The following is a 24,251-nucleotide window of genomic DNA, read 5'->3' on the forward strand; positions in this document are numbered from 1 at the left end:
GAGGGGCTCAATTCTGACAAAGACCTCCATGTCTTCCTATAAACCACCTCCTGGCATAATACATCTACTGCCAATATGTCACTCATTTAATATATCGTTCCATCTCTGATATCTAAAAAAATTATTTGATGAAGATATTCATGTCTTCCCATCTGTTACTGTATAATGTATGTTTAAATGTGACTTGCTACTGTATTGCTCATTTTATCTGAACTGTAATAGTTTACATACACCAATTTTTCATCATACGCCATTCTGTTTGTTTTGTCCTCGAGCGCATTTCTTGTTTACCGGTACTGTGGTACTGGCTGTTTATTTGCAGTTGATGGTATTGGTTATAAGATGTTGTAATGTGATGTTTGTGTCCTTTGTAACCTCAACAATCCTTGTCATTGTTTATACAGCACTATTCCATCTTTACAACAAAAACATTTTGGTTCTGAGTCTCAAATTGTATAATCATATATGCTCGGTTCTGGGCTGTGTTGACATATGCCCCTGTTCTTAGCCGTTTTAATATTATGGTTATTGTTTTTCACAAAACATATCGTATTATATAAACTGCCTTTGGTGCATGCTCACTATTTTGTGGTGGGCATGCTATATTTCGTCTCACTTATGCACTATGTCATGTTTTTCACGAGGTCTCCCGTTTCATCATTTTCACATGCACCATCATCGTCTTACTATTTTTACATTTAATCTCGTTTTAAATATGGCGGCCTCCTTTCTTTCCGGCTCCTCCAGTCCGGTTTCCATTTCTACTATCCACTATAAACGTCCCTGTAAAGATGGCGAACGTCTCTGGGACAACGCCATACTCACTCGGCTCATAACAGCACTGACGCTCTGCAGGTAAGAACACTTGCATACTCCACCTCCGTCTAACCCTCGGACGTTGATAAGCCTTTTTTGGTTTCCTCCTTTTTTCGTTCCTTTCCCCAGCGCTCGCCGCTTTCGTTTAATTTGATCTTTTTCACTTCCAAATGCGGCCGGGCGCATGGAGATTCCACCGCTTGGTCACACTCGTATTATTTTTACAAAGCGTTCTCAAGGGGATTTCCCTTTGCGTATTTATATCCCAAATGGCCCGATAATAAGGGGAGTGATCTCTGTGACCCAGAGTTTGCAGTTTTTTCTTTTTTTCTTATCTTATGCGCTTGTTCAGCTTCTAAAGAGGTGTTTTGATACAATTAACTTATTTATTTGGGGTTTGCTTTCCAAGCCTTTTTCCCCCCCTTTTTTCTTACATTTACAACTGTAGAGCAACATTTCAAGATATATGCTTTATTTAATATCTAATACTACTCGTGTTTCTAGTCTAGTTTTATCAGATTAATTTCCAGTTTTCACATTTTGAGGCCCCTCTTTTTTCTTCCTGTCTTTCCTTCCCTGTTTATCTTTTCTACATCACTTTCCGTTTGTTACTCTTTACCCTCTTTCCTTTCTTACAGACTTACCATGGTCTATGTAATCTGAATGCATCCATGCTACTATGTGAACACTTTGCTGTACAGTTCTTGAATTTTTGGAGTCCTATCAAATATAATCTCATAGTTCACATCCAGTAAGGTACGCCTTTATTTTATTTTCCTTTGTTTCAAACGTTCCGTTTTCTAGACGTACACTTCCCTCATTTTTCTACTTTATAATGCTGGTGGTAATTATTAGCTGTGTAGTACACCATGAATATTATCTTGTCTGTATATATGGGTTTCTGCAGGGTCTTTTGCGTTTGTGCTATTTCTCTTATGCACATAAGCACTTGCATGGTTTTTCTTGCCCTGCCACCCGCTGCCTTGTTTAGTTTACACACAGGGGTAGATGGTGGCATCTTCCTCACTCTTTATGCTATGTCCTATGACACTGGGCTTCTCGTTTCGACTCACTTACTCCAACGATTTTTTCACATTTGAACATAAAATCCAATATGATTGAGATGCATTGTCAAGTCTTGTGATTGATACATCCTATTTGTATATGTTTACAGCCTTGAAAAAGTCAATGATGACAAAACACATGTCGGCTGTTGTTACACAAACATGAAAATTGTACAGTGCTCTCATACTACGTATCTAGTGCGTTTTATGACATCAGAGGATTTCCGCCCTGATTTAATACCAAGGAATAAAGGGCCTCATTCCAACCCTGGCGGTCATGGACCGCCATGGCCGGGGACGGAGGAAGCACCGCCAACAGGCTGGCGGTGTTTCTGGGGCAATTCTGACCGCGGCGGTAAAGCCGCGGTCAGAAAAGGGGAACCAGCGGTTTCCCGCCGGTTTTTCCCTGCCCCAGGGAATCCTCCACGGCGGCGCTGCAAGCAGCGCCGCCATGGGGATTCCGACCCCCTTCCCGCTAGCCTGTTCCTGGCAGTTTACACCGCCAGGAAGAGGCTGGTGGGAACGGGTGTCGTGGGGCCCCTGCAGTGCCCATGCCAGTGGCATGGGCACTGCAGGGGCCCCCTAACAGCCCCATGCACCCGTCGCACACCACCAACTCCGCCGGCTCCATTCGGAGCCGGCTTCATCATTGCTGGGGCTTTCCCGCTGGGCGGGCGGGCGGCCTTTTGGCGGTCGCCCGCCTGCCCAGCGGGAAAGTCAGAATGACCGCCGCGGTCATTTGACTGTGGTGCGGTCTTCTGGCGGTCTCCGCCCGGCGGGCGGTGCCCGCCGCCCGCCGGGTTCGGAATGACCCCCAAAGTGTTCTCACCTTGATCCTGTGATGTGCCGTGGTTTTCTTCTTTTCATACATGGACTGTGACCTTTGGTTAACAGCTTACCACACCCTGTGGCTGGGTGTACTACCACTTGAGCACTCTCTTCTGTCTAATTAGACACACCATCATGAACTTCCGATATTCAGGACAATAGAAATTCTGGAAGTGTGCACCGTTTATACACAGCCACAACTTGTTTATATTTTGGTTGTTCTAATACGGGAAAGTACTTAGGGATAATTGTATTGGCATTTCCAGCAGTTTGTGTTTCCCCTGCTGCAAACAATCCTGCAGTGCAACTTACTCTCATAATCCAGCTTGAGGGACTCTTCATGTGTCCACCCAGAGTGTGGCCAGGAAAAAGAACATCCCCTCCCTTGAATCAACTCCAAACTGGTTTTGGAGGCAGCTTACCTCCAACTGGGTTTGGAGCCAGCCTGGCTATTGTGGGCCTGAAAAACAAAAGCTTTAAGCCATCTTTTTTGGCTTAACGTTCTCCTGTAAATGCCACACCTTCACACACAACACTTAAGGGCATTTTATAATACCCCTGGTGCTGTCTTATTGCCACCTTAGTCTCACGTCTATGATGCCAAGGTGGCAGTGAGGTGACCATAGACCTGTGTCATGTAACAAAGTTTCAATATGCATGCATTGTGCCTCATAGCAAACTATTGTGCCATATCTTGCCTCCATCCATGCAGGGATGACAAAACAAATTGGCACAGGGAAAATCACTACATCTCATTGTGGTATTGTTTACCCTTAGTACAAATGCCTGCTCAGTGCAGGCGTAAAAATATTGGGGTCATTCTAACCTTGGCGGGCGGCTACCGCCGCCCGCCAGGCAGGAACCGCCATGCGGCCGCCATGCGGCCGCAATAACGCAGCCCCCATTCCAACATTCCCGCTGGGCCGGCGGGCGCTAACCATGTTAGCGCCCGCCGGCCCAGCGGGAATGAGGCCGCAACACAGGAGCCGGCTCCTAATGGAGCCGGCGGTGCGACGGGTGCAGTTGCACCCGTCGCGCTTTTCACTGTCTGCCATGCAGACAGTGAAAAGCAGGCCGGGGCCCTGTTAGGGGGCCCCAGGACACCCCCTTACCGCCAGCCTCTTCCTGGCGGTGTAAACCGCCAGAAACAGGCTGGCGGTAAGGGGGTCATAATCCCCAGGGCAGTGCTGCCCTGGCGGATTATCACCGCCGGGGGAAAATCGTCGGGACACCACCGGCCCCGGCGGTGCGACCGCGGCTCTACCGTCGCGGTCGGAATAGGGAATGAAGCACCGCCAGCCTGTTGGCGGTGCTTCCGTCATTCTTGCCGTCAGAATGACCCCCAAACTCCCTCACCTCACCTGCACCAGTATTTAAATTTTAATTCACAGAAGTCTAGCTGAAGCACCATAACTGAGTCAAAGAAATTGACTCTGTGTTTGGCAATGACATACATGTGTAATTTAGTTAATACTACACAACCCTAGTATTGTATGGAGGGGTAAAGGGCACGCATTAAGACAGGTGCATTGGAAGAAATGCACAACGGCCCAAAAATATGAACCTTAGTGAGGAAGGTGTGTGCAATGGGTGTCGCTGTGGGTAGTCCATTCACAACACCCATTTCAATCATATTTTTGAACACCCCCACATTTATGGAAAACTGGCAACCCAATGCTGCATGTGGAAATCCTTACCATATGGGTGGCATTACCACGGTGCAACCAACATAATTTTCTGATATCACTAAAGTAATGCCATCTTCCTATGTCAGCTGCTGTCTCCAGCACACCTAGTAAGAATAAATATCCATTATTGCTTGGTCACGTGCGGAAAGGACCATCTCCCAACACTCTTCAGTCACAGCCACAACATATGCATCTGTGCACCATGGTACAATAGTGCCCATGTAGCAACTTGGCACCTGATTCTGTGGCAGTGCAGGACAGATAACTGAAAATGTCTGTTCTGGTGGTTATAGTACATCACTGGTCTCTCATGGTGGAGCTAGCTAGGTTGCGTATCAATGCATTTCCTGCCCTACACTCTGCCACAGTGCCTTGTAAAGCAGCTGCAGACATCGCAATAGATCATAACCCACTGTGACACATTTTGCATGATATCTACACATAAACATGCATGTCTGACAGACAGTATGGATAACAGCTCTATGTACAAAGGAGATGTACAATGTCACCGGGGGTGGCTTGCAGCGCACAGGGCACATCACCTTTTCCATTGGCAAACATAACACAAACAAGGAGTAAAGTCACACAGCATGGGTCATTGGCATGTCCCATGTTATTGGACACATTTGCAAGTAACAGCAACATCATACACAACCCGCATGGGTAACCTGTCATGACACACAATTAACAATATCAGAAAGCCCCTAAGTCTCTATCAGTGACTTGAACGTGCACTATCACACATAACTACAAACACGTTTAGAAATACAAATTCATACAATGGCATAAGCAAGTTTGTATCTCAATGTCACAATCACATCCTAAGCAATGACAGCCTGTACAAAACACAAGGGCACTTCTGACACTGTCTCTCCTCTCCTATTGCAGCTGACCAAAGTTATGCGATTCAGCCCTGGGTGATGACACCACATATAAATCCACAGAGTCACGGTGAGAAGGTCTATAATGTGGCACATGTACATACCAGGAACGTAGTTGAGCGAACATTCGGCATGATAAAAGCAAGATTTTGATGTCTTGATGTCTCAGGGGGAGGCTAATGGACTCTCCTCCACTTGTGTGTAAGATGATTGTTGTCTGTGCAATTTTGCACAATGTATGTGTGTGGACTAATGTTCCCTGCGAGAAACAGGTTGAGGACCCCAGGGAGGAGGAGGAGGACAATGACGACTGACCTCAAGATGGGGTTGGCCCCCATACCAGTGCTGGGGCATGCAGGCATGCACACATTATGGATAATTTTTTCTCCTGAATTTATTCTTTGATATTTCATCTCCAACGTGCTTGTTGATAACTCACTTAATCACATAAGTGTCTCACAGTATCTGTCACATGCAAATGCAAAAGTGATTTATACACATTTTGGAAAGTGAGACTGCACCAAAACAGTGGGAAAAGAAGTAGGAACATACTTGGGAAAATTGTTCAACTATACACATAGCAGTGTGAATTAATTTTGTGTGTGTCATGTTTGCTATGCCAGCTCCAAATACATGTTGCATTGAAACAGATATGTTACACAGGTCTGTTGCCTTGAAATATGATAGCAGTCACAATGGTACTCTTTGTGACTAATGTAATCCAGATTTCACCTCCTGGTAGGACAAGAGCAGTCATTGCCCGCAATCGTTTGTCAATGTCAGCAATGTGACAACTGAATTTCTTAATTTCCTAATTGCATGTGAAAATTTGTAACATGTTTGTCAGTGACACACACATGCATCACAAAAGGTCTATAATATACAGAGGAGAAAGCATCAGTATGTTTAGGCCTGCCCCACTCAGATAACTACTCATGTCCTATGAATGTCTGAAAATGCTATTGCATCCCTCATTTTCTTGCCAAAATCCATGTGCCAATCTGGACACAGACCTATGTACATAAGTATGTGTGTACTGTAGCTTTCAGGAGTACAAATACAATCCATCCACACTCATTGTGCATCTCACAAAGGATGGACACAGCAGCTGTGTGTTAGTGTCCATGTTAAATGCAATCATATAGAAGGACAGTTGAGACACTCCTGTAGTAAACTGGCACAGTCACTTTGTGGAGGTGACTTACAGACAACATAGTGCTATGGCAGGAGTCCAGAGATGTGTGCCTGTCAGTCTGCCATCCTGCATACAATTGATCATCAACAGTTAACATTGCTTGCCCTGTAGCAAACTCTAGAGTCATTGCCAAATATCACATGGAAAATATACAGTGACATTCATTAAGGACTAGAAAATGAGAGTGAGGAAGATGAGTGTCAAATACCACTTGTCAAGACACTGCCACTTATTTGGCAATTGAGGTCTAAAATACGCTATCAGGCTTCAACAGGTGGGAATGGCTACATATTACCAATGTAACAATCAACACTACAATGTTATACATATATAAGACCATAATCAGAACTACACATGTTCTGTAAGCTGCTTGACATCCCAGTCACACAGTCTGCAAGTCCACCTGTGTGTTTACCCAGCAAAAACAAGTATCAGTGACACATGTTGAAACTGACAACATATGTACACTGGGTCTACTCACATGTCCCTGTCCAAATACCAACCAATGGCGTGTCAAAATACAGAAGGCTAAAATAGAATAGTAAATTACCAACAATTGTCATACCAAGTTGTAAAGAGTTCAATCATGTCAGAAATCCCCTGTGACTCTCTAGCAGATAACAGGGCAAGGATGACAGAAATCCCATGTAAGTCCCTAGTAGATTATTTGTCAAGGCTGACCTTTACATCCTATAACATCCTAGTTGATATTAGGGCAGGAGAGTGTAGATAGACATTTGGAAACCTGCATTTTTGTGAACTGATGTTTAATTACCTATCCCTGTCCGATTGCACATCTGTGATGCATAGTGTGTGCTAAAGGGCAATTCCTAGTTAAAGTATGTGGCAAGGATATGTGCTCTCAAGTTGAATTTTGAAAATAATTTGTCACAAAATGTGACCTAACTACCCCCCCCCCGCAGGTGCTCCTGGCTCAGTGTGGCCCTCAATTATGAGCATGGGCAAAATCTATAGTGCATCATAGCTCATGGTGTGTGGGGAAACCACCCTTAACACTTACAAACAATAGCAATATATCAACAGAGTATGCATCCTATAGATTGCAGCACTATTATCCCAGACACACTACTGTAGTAGACATCACAGATGAAGGACATAAACCAAGCACATGCATGCCATGACAAAGACAATCATGGCAAATGTCTTTCCCATACATCACCACACTTGCCTGCAAAGGGAACTGTACGTTATCCATCTTGCATGACAGGCTGATATTTTCTCTTTTGGACACACATTAGATTAACTCACTAATGCACTGTCATAGTGGAGGGTTAGGTGGCCATAATCTAGGTAAAGTCAACTGAATCCAGGATAAAAATTTACCAGGGGTATCAAGTAAGTGAACATGTTGAACACATGGGCTATCTATCCTATGCTGTGTGGCTACATTATCAGTGTAGATGCCCTATCTGTATAGTCAGATCCCAAAAACGCATGTACCCCCACTTACAGACACTTCCACAAAATATGTTGTAAAAAGAGGAAAACAGGTAGGGGTGAAATAGTATAGCTCCAGTCATAGAAGTGGCTTGGCATTTTGACCACCACACTTAATAAAACAATACAATTCAAACAACACCACCCTCTATGTAACAACTTGCTGTCTCTACAAGCACATTTTGTCAGACATGTCAAGTCCTACCTGTTGTTGTAGGCCACATTTCATCGTGAGTCCATGCAAACTCTGGGTGCAGAGTAATCAATGGTCTAAGGTTACCACACACAGGGCCATACTATCAATAAACTGAATGCATTGTTTATGATGTCCAACTGTCATCGGCTTGCCCAGTGACCCCCAAACCACATCATTGTAGCGTGTTATTCCAAATACAGTACTTCATGGCATTCTTTAGCACAGATGTGACAAAAACAATAAAAACAGTTGTGGTGCTTTGCTGGACTGATACTCAAAACTGTTTCACTAGCCTATGAAAGATGAGGACAAACCATATTCAATGACAGTAGCATCATTCTTATGCCTGCAGTGCCCATCCATTACAAAATGTGTAAAATAACGTTTCAAAGTGTTGGAAAATGGGTTATTGGTAAGGGCAGGTAAGTACCTACACTTACCAATAGGCCACTAACCTCCATTTAGGTCCAGTTAGGTCTCAGTAAATTAAACCTAACTCAACCCTTGGTAGCTTGGCAACGAGCAACAAGGCTTAACTTAGGAGACAAAGCGTAAAGCATTCAAATATCACAAAACAGTAATTAAATAAAACACAGGAAACAGTTTAAAAATCCAAAATTTATAAAAATAGATTATATTTTTATCTTTAAAAAGACACCAAAAAGAATAAAATCGTATAAGGGGAACCGGAGATGTGAAATTTTAAAGAATGAATGCTTTCTAGCGCATAGAAACAACTAGCGCTCAAAGGGTTAAAAAAGGTCACACTGGAAAGGAACAAAGTCCAGAGTTCAGGCCACCCATGAGGTAACACTGTCACACTTACTTTCAGAAGTGTTTGATTCAGGAAAGTGGTCCACAGCACCAGCCAAGGGTTCAGAGGCTCTGGTGTGCCTCTTAGGGTCTGGGACTCCAACTCCAACAATGCACCTCTTCAACTTATGGAGTTGCTCCAAACATCTCCAAACTTCTGGATCTTCTTCCAGAGGTCCTTTTTGTGTCCTTGAAGTGTCCACAACTTGATCCAGAGTTCCAAAAGCTCTGAGTTGCTCCTTGGGAGTTGGGACTATAATTCCCAGAATGCACCTGGTCAGAATCCTCAAATGGCCACTGGACGCTGGTCAGGTGGGGTCTTCTTGCAAGACTTGAGGGAGGGGACTCTGGGCAGCACCTTTGTACCTGTAGCAAACAGGGAGTCCCTTCTTGAAGCAGTAGAGGACAGGTAAAGTCCTTTTAGTGGTGAAGCCCAAGTGTGTAGCTGGTGCAGTCCTCCAGAGTGCAGTGTCCAGGTGCAGGTCAGGGGTCCAACGGGACAGTCCTTCTTCTCCTTTAGTTCTTCCTTGTTGGAATCTGATAGGGATCTGAGGTGTGGGTGCAGATCTGCCAGTTTTATCCCTGCTCCTGGGTGAAAAACAGGGGGGTGCTGGTTCTCCAATCAGGGACAGGGCCCTTCCCCCTGTTATGACCACTTCCTGGGAAATGTGGCAAAAATCAATCCCAGGGAGCAACATTCCTCATAAATCCATCATGGCTGAAAGTGATTTTTGGAGGTTACATCTGGCTGAGCCCACCCACTGGTGTGGCTAAAAATCCTAAACACACCCCTCTCCTACCCTCTCCTAATCTAATCAAGGGGGCACCTAATTGTCTGGGTTTGCAGGATGTGAGAGTGTTGCTGCGTTGCTCCAAATGTCCTTCCCTGCCTTTGAAGACCAGTTTGGCAGGCCTCCCCCTTCCTGCTTCACCATCTGCTGAGGGGAGACCTCCCCCCAGGCACATCTCTTTGTGTGGAGCCAGGCCACTTCACACCTCATCAAGGCAGCCTGGCCAGGCTGCCAGAGGCTGGCCAATCAGAGCACAGCAGCAAACACACTGCAGGTATGAAGTTGGCAACTTTTCAGGTAAAGTTTAAAACTCTTTACTGGAAGTTGTGGGATTTATTATAACAATTAATTTGATACCAAACTTCTGGTATCTGTTACTTAAGGGGACTTTTAAAATAAAAATAAAGTCTCCCTATTCCAGCCTATGGAGGCCATTCACTACAATGAGGGAAAACGAATTTGGCTGTTTTACCTCACCAGGGCTTATAAAACAATTTTGATAAGGTCCCTGCTTATAGTTACATAGCACCCAGCCCTAGGGGCACATAGGGCACACTTTAAGGGTGACTTATATGTAAAAATAAGGCAGTTTAGGACTTTGGAACTACTTTTAATTCCAAAGTCGAATTTTCATATAACTTTAATTTAAAAGCAGCCAGCAAGGCAGGCCTGCCTTTAAAATGGCACTGGGCACCTCAGCAGTGCACCTATGGGTGCACTACCTATGCTGGAGTCCCTAAACTTCCATGCCCTACCATATACTAGGGTCTTATAGGTAGGTTGACTTAGCCAATTATAATTAGCCTAATTTGCATACTGAGTTTACACAGAACACAGGCCCTGGGACTGGTTAGCAGGACCCAGGGCACCATCAGAATCAGGAAAACACCAGCAAAAAGTGGAAAATGGGGGCAAAAAGTTAGGGGAGTCTGCAATCAGCCCTGTTCTCTCAAACAAAGACAGCTAGTTACGTTAACAACACTATGGTGGTCATTACAACCCTGGCGGTCGGTGTTAAAGCGGCGGTAAGACCGGCAACAGGCCGGCGGTAAAAAAAATTGAATTACGACCGTGGCGGAAACCACCAACATAGACAGCCACTTTAACACTCCGACCGCCACATCAGTACAAACAAACACAGTGGCGGTCACCGCCAATAGACAGACGGAGGCCAATGTACCGCCCACAGAATTACAACTCACCAATCCGCCACCATTTCCGGGGCAGATTCACCGCAAACAAAAACACGTCAGAAACAGGACTTCGAAGGGAAAACACTCACCTCTGCACACCCCACGAGGAACCAGGACGCCATGGAACCAGAGCTCCAGATTTTTCCAGGCTTTATCTTCCTGCTCCTCTACCAGGAGCATGAATGCCAGCTGCGAAGACCACAGTGAGTACTGCACCTACGACACAGGGGAGGGAAAAAACAGTGACACACACATGCAACACCCCCACCCCCACCCTCACCCACTGCAACACACATGCTAATACATCATGATACATCACAGTTACACCCCCCAACCCCTCCTGGAAGAATGCAAGTACAAAAGGAAATGAGTCGAATGATTGTGATATATTCAATTACATACATCCAAAATATTTACAAATATATACATTTATACTATATACAATTAAATGCACCAAGAACACAAGTCCAAGGGAGTCCACCATCATAGTCCGTGGATCACTGGGCCCAAAAGGCATGGGCGAGGCCCACACAAGATACCCGAACAAGATGGAGAGAACACTGCAGGGGCATCAGATAGAAATAAAACAGGCACCCCAAGGGGAAAGGAAAGGGTGGGCACCTCAGCCGGTTGAGTGCACAACTCCAAATCCACTAGGGGGCCCCATGCCCACTGTTCAATCCTGGGGAGTGCAAAGCCACAGTCTCTCAAGTCTCTCCAGTGTGTGGTTTGCCCACTGCTATATCCTGGGGAGTGCAAAGCAACAGTCTCTCAAGTCTCTACAGTGGGTGGTTTGCCCACTGCTGTATCCTGGGGATTGCAAAGTCACAGTCTCTCAAGTCTCTACAGTGGGTGGTTTGCCCACTGCTATATCCTGGGGAGTGCAAAGCCACAGTCTCTCAAGTGGATGTCAATCTCCACTGGTTGTGGAGGGGGCCTTGTGCCCAGAGTGCTTCATCCTGCCAAGGACTGAGGTAGTGGATGCCAATCTCCACTGGTTCTGGAGGGGGCTTTGTGCCCAGAGTGCTTCATCCTGCCAAGGACAGAGGTAGTGGATAACAGTCTCCACTGGTTCTGGAGGGGGCTTTGTGCCCAGAGTGCTTCATCCTGCCAAGGACTGAGGTAGTGGATGTATCTCTCCACTTGTTCTGGAGGGGGCCTTGTGCCCATAGTGCTTCATCCTGCCAAGGACTGAGGTAGCGGATGTCAATCTCCACTGGTTCTGGAGGAGGCTTTGTGCCCAGAGTGCTTCATCCTGCCAAGGACAGAGGTAGTGGATAACAGTCTCCACTGGTTCTGGAGGGGGGCTTTGTGACCAGAGTGCTTCATCCTGCTCGTGGTGGCCTCAGTAGTGTCAGAGCTTTTGGCGCTCATGGGCCTGTGGTGCTTGTGGTGGCGGTGTCCTGGGCAGCGGGGCTGCTGCTGGCAGTCCTGTCTGGGGCAGTGGGGCTGCTTGCGGTCGCCTCCTGGGCAGCGGGGCTGCTGCTGGCGGTCCTGTCTGGGGCAGTAGGGCTGCTGGTGGTCGCCTCCTGGGCAGCGGGGCTGCTGCTAGCGGTCCTGTCTGGGGCAGTGTGACTGCTGGCGGTCGCCTCCTGGGCAGCGGGGCTGCTGCTGGAAGTCCTGTCTGGGGTAGTGGGGCTGCTGGCTGTCGCATCCTGGGCAGCGGGGCTGCTGCTGGCAGTCCTGTCTGGGGCAGTGGGGCTGCTGGGGGTCGCCTCCTGGGCAGCGTGGCTGATGGCGGTCTTCTCCCCCGTGCTGATCTTCCCAGACTTGGCAGTTTTCTTGTGCCCCTTTCCCACCTTGGAAGGTGTCGCAACTGACTCCACCATCCCAACTCTACCCCTGGGAGCGGCTTTGGTGGCTGGTGTCTTCCCCCTCTCCCGCCGGGCACTGGCCAACTTTTGATGCTTGACAGGTGGGGGACTGTCCGTGTTGTGGCTCCTTGCCACACTGCCTGCCCTGCTGCCTGGTGCACTCCATAATCCAGTGACTACTGGCACCACTGGTCCTGCCGATGTTTTGGCTGAAGTGATAGGTTGGGACCTGGAGAATCGGGCACTAGGAGACTGACTGGGTGGGGTAGGTGAGGGAAAGAGGTCAAGGGTGGCCAGGAAAAGTTTCTTAGGAACACTGGGATGGGTAGATGGAGGGGGTTTGGGAGTGGAGGAAGAGGTAGTGGTCGTAGGAGGTGTATGTTTGCTGACTTTGGGTGAAGGTGCATGGGCTGGAGGCTGTCCTGAGGTGGATGGCTGTTTAGTGAGTGTGTGGCTGCGTTTGTGTACCTTGGGAAGTGACCTCACAGACACACTGGGAGAGGACACAGGGGATGTGTGAATGTGAGTGGGGGTGGTGACTGCACCGAGCGGGGTACAGTGGTGGGTGTGCTGGTGATGGACGTAGTGGCTGAAGATGTAGTGCATGCAGGTGTGAGTGGAGACAAGACAGGGAGGGATGAGGGAGACGAGGGGGAGGGGGACAAAGTGGAGGCAGTGGATGTTGGTATGTCTGCATGTGTCTGATGATTGCGTGAGTGCCTGTGGGATGTGTGGTGCTTATGTTTGCCTGAGCTTCCTTTGTGTGTTGAGGTGTGTGCATGCTGGTCTGATGGTGTGCTTGGGATAGGCTGAGGTACAGGGGTGTGGCTCTAGGTGGAGGAAGTTGGAGGGGGGAGGCTAGAGACAGGGACAATGGCTGCCATCAGTGCTGAGGCCAGAGTCTGAAAAGCTTGCTGAAGGGCTGCCTGACCAGAATGAATGCCTTCCAGGAATGCATTGGTTTGTTGCAACTGCCCCTCTACACCCTGGATGGCATTCAAAATGGTAGACTGCCCAACAGTGAGGGACCTGAGGAGGTCAATGGCCTCCTCACTGAGGGCAGCAGGGGTGAAAGGGGCAGGGGCTGAGGTGCCTGGGGCGAAGGTGATGCCCACCCTCCTGGGTGAGTGGGCACAGGGCGCTGGAGGGGGGTTGGAGGCTGTACCTGTAGATGCGGGGGCACCGATGGGCCCGCCACCGCAAGGCACAGATGGGCCCGCCACCGCAAGGGAGCTTCCATCAGAGGAGGAGTCCGTATTGCTGGTGTCAGCTCCTGTCCCCGCCGTGGAGCTCCCCTCGCCCTCCGTCCCACTGGTGAACTCCGAGTCGGTTGTCTCGCCCTCCAGGGCCATGTGGGATGCAGCTCCCTCCTGCTCCAGTGCCACTTCTCCTCTGCCTGATGATGCTAATGCACACAAGAACAGGGAGACCAGAAAATGGGGGGGGGGTGGCAGAAGAAAGACATGTTGAGTGCATGCAATACAACTACCATTGGCGGACACGACAGACACAGAAGCCCCCTGCACTACGCCGCACACTTGGGGTCCACTATTCAATCCCTGGGACATGGCTTACAAGGCTATGGCCGATTTCTGCACACATGGATGTCACAGGAGCCTGACTAGGTGTAGTTGGCACTGTACACAGGTGGGGTGCCTGAAATAGGGGACTTAACTAGCAAACTCGCCCTGGCCTAGGGGAACCCACAGCCCACCTTCCCCACCCAGACACCTACAATGAGCACTGAATCAGCTGAATGAGAGTGTAGTCACCCTCTTGTTGCTGCTTTGATGCCCTCAAGCGCCCATCCAACTCTGGGTATGCCACCGCCAGGATCCTGAACATCAGGGGGGTCATGGTGTGACAGGCACCCCTCCCACGTTGGGAGGCCATCCCCAGCTGGGCCTCTGCTGTCTTCTTGCTCCAGCGGCGAATGTCCTCCCATCTTTTCTTGCAGTGGGTTCTCCATCTGTGGTAGACCCCCAGGGTCCGGACTTCCTTGGCGATGGCACGCCAAATATCCTTCTTCTGGTGGGTGCTGACCTACAGGAATTGTGCAGGGGAAAAAGAGAAGTTATTACCAACTGCACCATCACAGTCATTGGCCCGCATCCCTACCCTTGCCATGTGGCAAATGCACTCACCATCGTTTCATGCACGTCTCATTCTCACCCCCCATCTTTCATCCACAACATTCCACACAGGCATTGCCCATATAGCATGCTCCCAGTGTACTTACCTGTTTGTCTGGAGGACCGTAGAGTAGCGTGTACTGGGGGAGGACCCCATCCATGCGTTTCCCCAACTCCTCCGTGCTGAAGGCAGGGGCCCTTTCCCCAGACGCACGAGCCATTGTCTCTTCCAGACTGAGGTCAAAGCAGCACTTGCAGTGTAGGTCCTCTCCTGTTGAAGATCAGGTATTGAGTGATTCAACAGATAGAAAATGGCGGTCACGTCCGCGGCGGTGCGTACCGTCACCGCCGGCATACATCGTAATTGGCTCCTGGGACCCATAGGGTCCAATGTTAACCAATGCAGAATTGCGCCACGGTTTTCGACCGCCTACCGCGACGGTGTACAACGCCAGCGCAGTTATCTCATATCCCATTGTCCCACTTTACAGGTCAGGCAGCCGCCATTTCAAGAGCCCACATGGCTTTATTTTTAACTGTGTAACACACACCTAGGCCTTGGCTCAACACTCATACAGGCAAATTTCGGTTCATGAATAGTTTTCTGAGTAAGCTGTGTTTACGTACCTCAGAGTTGGTTGACTCTGTGCTCACTGTTCTCCTGCATAGGCACCGTCCACTGGGGCATGTGAGGATATGGCGGCATCCTCCGGTGTACAGACCGCCGGTGGACCTGTCGACAATGGAGGAAAGACATGTGATCATCACCTACAGGCTTGATTGTGCCACAATCCTGGAACTGTGTACCCAGTTGGAGCCAGACCTGATGTCCGCTATCCGCCATCCCACAGGAATCCCCCCTCAAGTGCAGGCACTGTCAGTACTCCATTTCCTTGCAAGTGGGTCATTTCAAACAACAGTGGCCATAGCATCAGGGATGTCCCAGCCTCTGTTTTCCAATGTGTTGTCCAGAGTGTTGTCTGCCCTGCTGAAACACATGCACATCGTTTTCCCTCAGGTGGAGGATTTGCCTACAGTGAAAGGTGACTTCTATGCCCTGGGACATGTCCCCAACATCCTAGGTGCCATTGATGGGATACATGTGGTCTTGGTCCCCCCCACAGGAGTGAACAGGTGTACAGAAACCGGAAGAGTTACCATTCGATGAATGTGCAGATGGTGTGTTTGGCAGACCAGTACATCTCCCATGTTAATGCCAAACTCTCTGGCTCAGTGCATGACGCTTACATCCTGCAGAATAGCAGCATCCCTTATGTGATGGGGCAACTCCAGAGGCACCGTGTGTGGCTATTAGGTGAGCACCTGGAACCAAATCAGTGGGAATAGTTGTCTGGGTCTGGGGATATCCCTAAGAGTTAGTGTGTGTCTAACAGTTGTCCCTCGCCATTTGCAGGTGAATCTGGTTACCCCAACCTGTCATGGCTACTGACCCCAGGGAGGAATCCCAGGACAAGGGCAGAGGAACGCTTCAGTGAAGCCTATGGGCGAACTAGGAGCATTATAGAGAGGACTTTCGGCCTCCTGAAGGCCAGGTTCCGGTGCCTACTATGACAGGTGGTTCCCTATTCTACTCAGCAAAGAAGGTGTGCCAGATCATCGTGGCCTGCTGTATGCTTCACAACTTGGCTTTGCAATGACAAGTATCTTTTCTGCAGGAGGATGGTCCAGATGGAGGTGTTGTGGCAGCTGTGGAGCCTGTGGACAGTGAAGACGAGGAAGCAGAAGAAGAGGACATCGACAACAGGAACTCAGTGATCCTGTAATACTTCCAGTGAGACACAGGTAAGAAGACAAACCTGCCTGCTACATGTACTTTAACACTACTACCTCTCTACTGTCTGTCCTTTTCACCCAGTGTATGGTCACTGAGTTTTCACTTTCCCTTACGATTTCACAGATGTGGGTCCTACTGTGTGACATCTACTTTGTTTCCTCATGGACTAGAGCTGTGTGACATAGGTATGTTGACATTACATTTGAAAGAACATTTTGTCACTGTAATTGCTAACACACTAATTCGAAATCACAGACAGACTCCAGATTGTTTTGTGCTTTAAGGGTGTTCACTTAAGTGCTCAATATTGGAGGGGGTTGTAAAATGGTGAGGGGTGATGGTGGAGGAATGTAAATGGCAGAGTCCAAGCAGCTATTAGTCTCACAGGTGCATTGTCCAAAGGGGCATAGGAAGTGGAGCTGGGGCAGTTTGAGGATGGACAGGGTGGCAAGGTGGGAGAAAAGGATGACAATCAGGGTGGTCTCATTTCTTGACGGGGTCTTGGCATCGTTCTCTGTCTTTGTCCTGGATCTCAGGGACCGTTTGTGGGGTGGTTCTTCATCTGCAGGGGGTGGGGTGCTGGTGTGGTGGTCCTGTGGCGGTGCCTCCTGTCCACTAGCACCAGCGGAGATGGTGGGCAGTTCATCGTCCAGGCTAGTGTCAGGGGCCCCTTGTTGTGCCACAGTGTCCCTCCTGGTGTTGAGGACTTCCTTCAGCACCCCTACGATGGTGCCCAGGGTGGAATTGATGGATTTGAGTTCCTCCCTGAAGCCCAAATACTGTTCCTCCTGCAGCCGCTGGGTCTCCTGAAACTTGGCCAGTACCATTGCCATCGTCTCCTGGGAATGATGGTAGGCTCCCATGTTGTTGGAGAGGGCCTCGTGGAGAGTCGGTTCCCTGGGACCGTCCTCCCCCTGTCGCACAGCAGCCCTCCCAGTTCCCCTGTTTCCCTGGGCCTCTGTCTCCTGAACCGTGTGCCCACTGCCACTGCCCCCAGGTCCCTGTTGTTGTTGGGGTGGTGTGTTAGCCTGGGTTCCCTGTAGTGGTGGACATGCTGCTGATTGACGTGTCCTGGGGACAGAGGTATGGGCCCGCTGGGTGGGTGCTGTGCTGGTGTTTCCAGAGGGGGGAAGCTCTGTGGTGGCCTGTGACTGTGTCAGGGTAACCGACTGTCCCGAGGTCCCAGATGGGCCGGGCTGGTCGTCTAGATCCAGTTGGACACAGCTGCTGTCATCACTGTGGGGCTCTTCTGTTGGTGGTGTGGACATGTCTGGACCCTCCTGTCCTGTGATGTTGGGTAGGGGTCCTGCAGGGGTGTAAAAGCATGATTATTGCATCTGTGTGTGCCATGGTGTGCAATGGGTGGGTGACCGTGTACCCGAGTGCTTGCATTCCTATGTGGGACCTTGTGTGATGATGGTTTAGGGGGGTGTATGGGTATGTGCAGTGGCCATGATTTGGTGATGGGTGTCCATGCTTTGTTGTTGCATGCAGGGCTTGGTGTTGGGATGGGTGGTTTGTGATATTGGGACATTTGTGAGGAGTTGGAGTGATGGGGGTGAGTGCGTGGGTGGGGGTATGTGATGTCATGCAGGTAGGGTGGGGGATATACTATTAAAGATTTGCCTTACCAGAGTCCATTCCTCCAGCTACTCCTGCGAGGCCCTCAGGATGCAGAATAGCCAACACTTGCTCCTCCCATTTTGCTAGTTGTGGGGGAGGAGGTAGGGGTCTGCCGCCAGTCCTCTGAACCTCAAGGTAGTATCTTAAGACCACGGAACGCACCTTCCCCCATAGGTCGTTCCACCTCTTCCTGATGTCATCCCTATTTCTTGGGTGCTGTCCCACTGCGTTGACCCTGTCCACTGTTCTTCGCCATAGCTCCATCTTCCTAGCTATGGAGGTGTGCTGCACCTGTGATCCGAATAGCTGTGGCTCTACCCAGATGATTTCCTCCACCATAACCCTGAGCTCCTCCTCAGAAAACCTGGGGTGTCTTTGCCGTGCCATGGGGTGGTGTGGGTGATGTGTGGGTTGGTGTGTGTTGTGATGTGTAGGGTGATATTTAGTGGTGTGTTGTGTGAGGTGCGTGGATGTTATGTGGGTGATGGTGTTGAGTGCCTGTGGATGCTTGTTTGTAGATTGTGGTGTCTCTCTCTGGCCTTCTTTCGGACTTTTTGGTAGTAGGGGTTTGTGGGTGATGTGGGTGTGTGTTTTATATTGTATTGGGTGTGTGGGAGTGGTGTGTGTATGTGTATCAGGTGTGTGTATTTCGAATTGTACAATGTGGTAGTGTTTTGTAAATGTGTGTGTATTTTGAGCGCGGCGGTGTGTACCGCCAATGGAATACCACGGTTGAAAGACTGCCGCGTAGATTCATGGGTCGTGATAGTGTGGGCGTATTCCTGTTGGCGTGACGGTGGAGGTTTTGCTATCGCCAGTTTATAACTGACCTTTGGTGTGGCGGACTTGTGTGGGTGTCTAAATTTTGGTGGATTCCGAGCTGTGGGTCATAATAGCTGTGGTGGAATTCCGCAGCCACGGCGGTGTGTTGGCAGTCTTCTGCACGGCGGTAAGCGGCTTTTACCGCCAATGTTGTAATGACCCCCTATGTCTATATGGCACCCCTCTTGAGGTATGCCTATCTTGCACAAGTCATACCTTGCACAGGTATGGTATGTTGCAATGTGTTTACAAAGTGAAACTCTGTGAGCTTGAAGCCACTTTACATATATATGAGACACATTGAGGGCCTGTGTATTGCCACCAGTATGTACATTACATGACAAAATGTAGGCACAAATGTGCACAAAGACTATTAAATGTTTCACATATGACCAACATAAGGCCACCCTATGTAGCTAACATTGACTTGAAAATCAGAACTAGTTAATGTCTGATCCTTGTAAGGCATGTACCATCACACATGTACACTCACAAGACATGCCTTAGACACATGGAAAGAGAGAAGGATGTTGATCTGACATATCCACTAGTAACACAACACCACACATGACTGTTTAGAAAAGAAACATTATTTTCCTACTACATCTTACATTTTAGCAAATTTTACATGTGTTGTGTCAAAAAAGTAAACGCATTTCCACTATGGGTCAAATGTTTTGCACAGCGTCTACCAAAAATGAGGCACACCATGCGATGAGTTGAGACTGACTAATGTCTTGATGTGCGTCAAAAGAAATTCATGCACGTGTGTTTTGTGTGATAAAAAATGAGGCATTCTCAAAAAGGTGATGCATCATCACAGGAAGTGAGGTAATGGTTCTTCCAGGAACTATAAAACAACTTTTATTTTCTCTTACAGTCACAAATACAAAAGTAATTTCACTTTCTTTTACAGTCACATGCTTTTTGTCTGTCTTTGTTAGAGGAGGTGTTTTGGAGATCTGTGTGAGAGACTATTGTTTAGGGGTAATTTTGTGCTGTATGCTGTTATCTTGTCTTTTAGACTTTAATATTGTGGTGTCATTGTATTGTTGGGTCTCTGTCTCTTGGATAGGACAGCTATTTAGGATTATTGGGGCTCCTAGGGTAACATTTTGTTTTGGGTTGTGTGTTGGAATATGTCGGGAAGAAATAAGCATGTCACCTCAGCACTGAGGAGTTGGGAGGAGTTTTATGGCTGATGCTTCGTTATCTGCCCATCATAGTGGCCATAGGTGGGTGAGTCCTGCAAGGTTACAGGAATGAGGTGAGGAAGCTGCGGTGGGGAAAGGTCTTCTCCCATATGTCCCGTATAAATGAGGTGAAGCCGCCTGACCGGCAATCGAAACTGCTGGGCAGATGTTGTCAGCAGGGAACAGAACCTTCTGCACCACCTTGGCATTGAGGTCGGAGGTACAGTTGGTGAGTAAACAAAGTTAGTGATTGACTTTTGCTTCACAGTTGCTGGAACTTGTCGTTTGGTCAAAGAGCCTCCTTTAGCAAATGAAGGCAAATTACAGGGTTGTATGTATAGTGCTGGTGGAAAAAGTGCAACCATGAGAATGGGAAAACTGCACCATTAGGAAGAAAAAAGGCTTAGGGCAAGATTTACAAGCCAGGTGGCGCGCCCCTGGGCTACTGGAAAAAGGCAGGAATGCACCGTTTCTCCTCCTGCACTTGCGGTCGAGTTGCTGAGTAGCACCGTGACAAGCACCCTTGCACCATGGTGCAAGTATGCATGTATTGTGTGGATGATTGTTGTTGTGCAGGGAGGAATGAACAGAGGCATTTTCTCCTTTCTATGTGTGTTTCAGAATGCAGCACACATAGCAAGAGAAAACAATGGAGTAAATCTTGTTATTCAGGTTTCGCAGTGTTCCATCCCATACTCATAAGGCCACGCACAGCCAGCTCATGTGGCTTTTCGTGACCCTGTAAATATGTGCCATTTCACACATTTAACTATGTGAAAGCGACTTTTCCATGGGTGCTGCTATGCGTGTTCCCACATCATTACCATGGAACGCTAAGGAATCTGACGCATTCCCAGATTTACACCTCTGGAAATGCGTTGAATTCCAATGCCACCTCAGAGGTAGCATAGATCCAATGCAATGGGCAAACACATCATTATTTTAATCCATTGTTTCCTCTTGCATGTGTGCTGCATTCTGCTGCATACATAGCAATAGGCAAATGCCTCTTGTTAATGTTTTTGTGTGGGAAGGTGTCTCATCCTGGACAAAAAACTATAATCACGGCAACGCAGACATCCTTGCGACATGGGGCAAGGGTGCCTGTGCTGGTGCTAGGCAGATATTTGTGTGGTAGCGAGACACTTGCTGCACCACCATGCATCACCTAGGCTTGTAAATCAGGATGAGAGTAGGGTAAATCAGGATAAGTACAGTATGGTTGCTAGTGTGTCTAGCTTGTGCTTCCCAAGAACTGGTTGCACTGGTGACAACCTATGTAGCAAGGAGCATGACAATGATGGACATGGTAAATGAGTCCCATATCAGTGAAGATAAAATGTTTATGTGGCAGAAGTTAAGAGTCCAACACATGTGTGCAAGTTACAAAGATTTTGTCGACAAATACATGTAACTGTTCTGTGCACCACACATTGCACCGTGTAACTCAGCAAATGGTGTGATGCATTTCCAAGTTTATAGTAACCTCTCAGCATTTCAGTGGTAAACATTTCATGCTTGGAGGCTTAGTTGCAAGCCGCTAGCAACACTGGTGCATCACTATTTATATGGGAACAAAGTGATGCACCAGTGGTGCAAGGGTCTGGTCTATTTGTCCCTTTATCTCACCAATTTGCTAATGCAATTGTGGTGCCATGCCCCATTAACTGAGTCATTGGTTGACACATTTAAATCCTATGTCATCCTCACAGTTCCTATCATGTATGTTTGATCAGAGGGATATCAATACCATAGGAAAAGCCATGAACCACTGCATCATCTAATTATTGTGATGCAGATATTGTTCAGGATGTGAATGCAACCGACCGTCAATGTACTGCATTATCCTGTGCTGTATCAAGATCCCTGTGCAGATGTGGTATGGGACATGCATACAACCACATATGAGGGGATGGCGCTGAGTGCTGTGAAGGAACACTATGAGCATAGTTTAGTACACGTATAGAACTAATGGACTATTTTATGAGTTGAAACAGGTTACTTCGGAGCTATGCATCAAGCCATGGCACAGCTCTCCAGGTATAGAGCTGTGTCACTATGAGATTAGTGTCATCATCCTCTGTGTGACATGACTGACTGCACGACCCAAAGTGTCACATATAATGGCTGGCACAATCTGTTTTTAAAATAAGCTATGTGTCTTCACATCTGTCCTTTCTATATGTGGCTCTGAAGTGAGAACACATTTTCCCAACAGTCCTTCCTTAGGTGAGTTAGTTACATGTCAACTGATCTGAGGTTAGTTGCACATGCGTGAGGGACATTGGTAAGCAACATACCATGATGAGTGTGACGTTGTAAAGTCACATGGCTGATGTGTGTGCCAATCTATAGTCAATGGTGGCACGGTCCTTCAAATATTCTCAAAGTAGGGTCCAAGTAATTGTGCTGCAATAGCTAGTTTTGCTACCATGGACATGACCAATGTGGATTTGATGGATGGTATGCAGATGTATGTCTCCCCTGCCCTTCAGGCTGTTATGTAGATTTGTGCGGCCAGTGTATTACTACAGAAGATGGTAGATCCATTGCATGTGTACTGTTCATTTCCCTTTCAACTGCAAATTACTGACATGTCTAAATCTTATTGTAGCTGTTAACATGAATGCATCCCAGAAGCGTGAGTTTGCAAAGAGGGCTGAGAGGTACTGCCACATAAAGCAAGTCTCCAAGGGATACCGGAGGATGCAGAGGAGGTACCACAGGGAGCATGCCTCAGAGGCCTGGAATGCCTTCCCTCAAGGGGGGCAGAAAAGAAGTCCACCACCACCCTTGCAGCAGAAAGGCCTGTGGCTAGAGGCAGTGACACTTCTTCAGGGGCAGGACTTTCCACCACATCACCAGCAACAGGATCTGCGACTGCTACACCTGCAGCACATCCCTACGTGGAGTACCCCTTCATACAGGAGTTCAGAGATAAGTTGGCAGATCACAAATATAGGATCTCAAGATTGGAGCACTAGAATGGACTAATATTTTCAATTTTGAGGGAACTGAAAGCACATATCATGAGGTGTTAAGGGGACATGTGTACGCATACTTTGGATGTCCCTTCCATTTTACAATATGCTTGTTTGGAGTTGGGGTATGTAGTTAGTTAGTGTTGAGCAAGTTAGGATAGAATAGATTAGTTTGCAGTACTTAATGATAGTTGTATTTTTCTTCGTGGTCAGGGGTATAGGGTTTTTAATCTAAAATGTTTGGGGGGAGGGGAATTATGTTTGGATATGTGTTCAAATAAGAAATGTATTTTTTTACATCTACAAAAATATATATATATATATATTTTAGGCTATATGTTTACGTAGTTGATGTGTAGCATTATTAACTGTGCTCCTTGTCTTTAGATGTGTAATTATGGGGATAAGCGGGATGATGTTTATCATGTGGTCTCACATGTATAGGATAGGTTTTGATAGGTTTAGTATCTCCTATAATGTAGTTCCTGTCCGGTTGGCAATTGTATGTCATCTGCAAATCCAGAGCTTTATCAACAATGTATGTGACACTCTCAATGTGCATGTTGACACATCCCAAAAGCAAGTAATCATACAGCATTTCTCTGTATTTTCAAATAATGTGACTTGTATTGTCATTGCATTGTGGTATTAGGTTATGTTAGTGTGTCACTCATGGCTGTCCAACACATTCTCATACCTGCATCATTTATCTGTAATACCATCCTTGCTAGGCCTAATCACTTGTGTTGTGATTGCTGTCAGCTATCACAATACATGCATGATAACTGTCAAATGCCATGCTTAGGATACTCAGACTCAACTTGCTTGTTCATATAGCTATCATCAGTCACTTCATTAAAGTTGCAGTCAGTTTGTGTGTGACTTTGTGTAGGTCTCATATCCACACATGTTGGTTAGCCAAGAACTCAGGGGCATGGACACATGACTCTAGCACCACCAGAGCATCT

This window comes from Pleurodeles waltl, chromosome 1_2 (assembly GCF_031143425.1).
Source record: "Pleurodeles waltl isolate 20211129_DDA chromosome 1_2, aPleWal1.hap1.20221129, whole genome shotgun sequence".
Lineage (NCBI taxonomy): Eukaryota > Metazoa > Chordata > Amphibia > Caudata > Salamandridae > Pleurodeles > Pleurodeles waltl.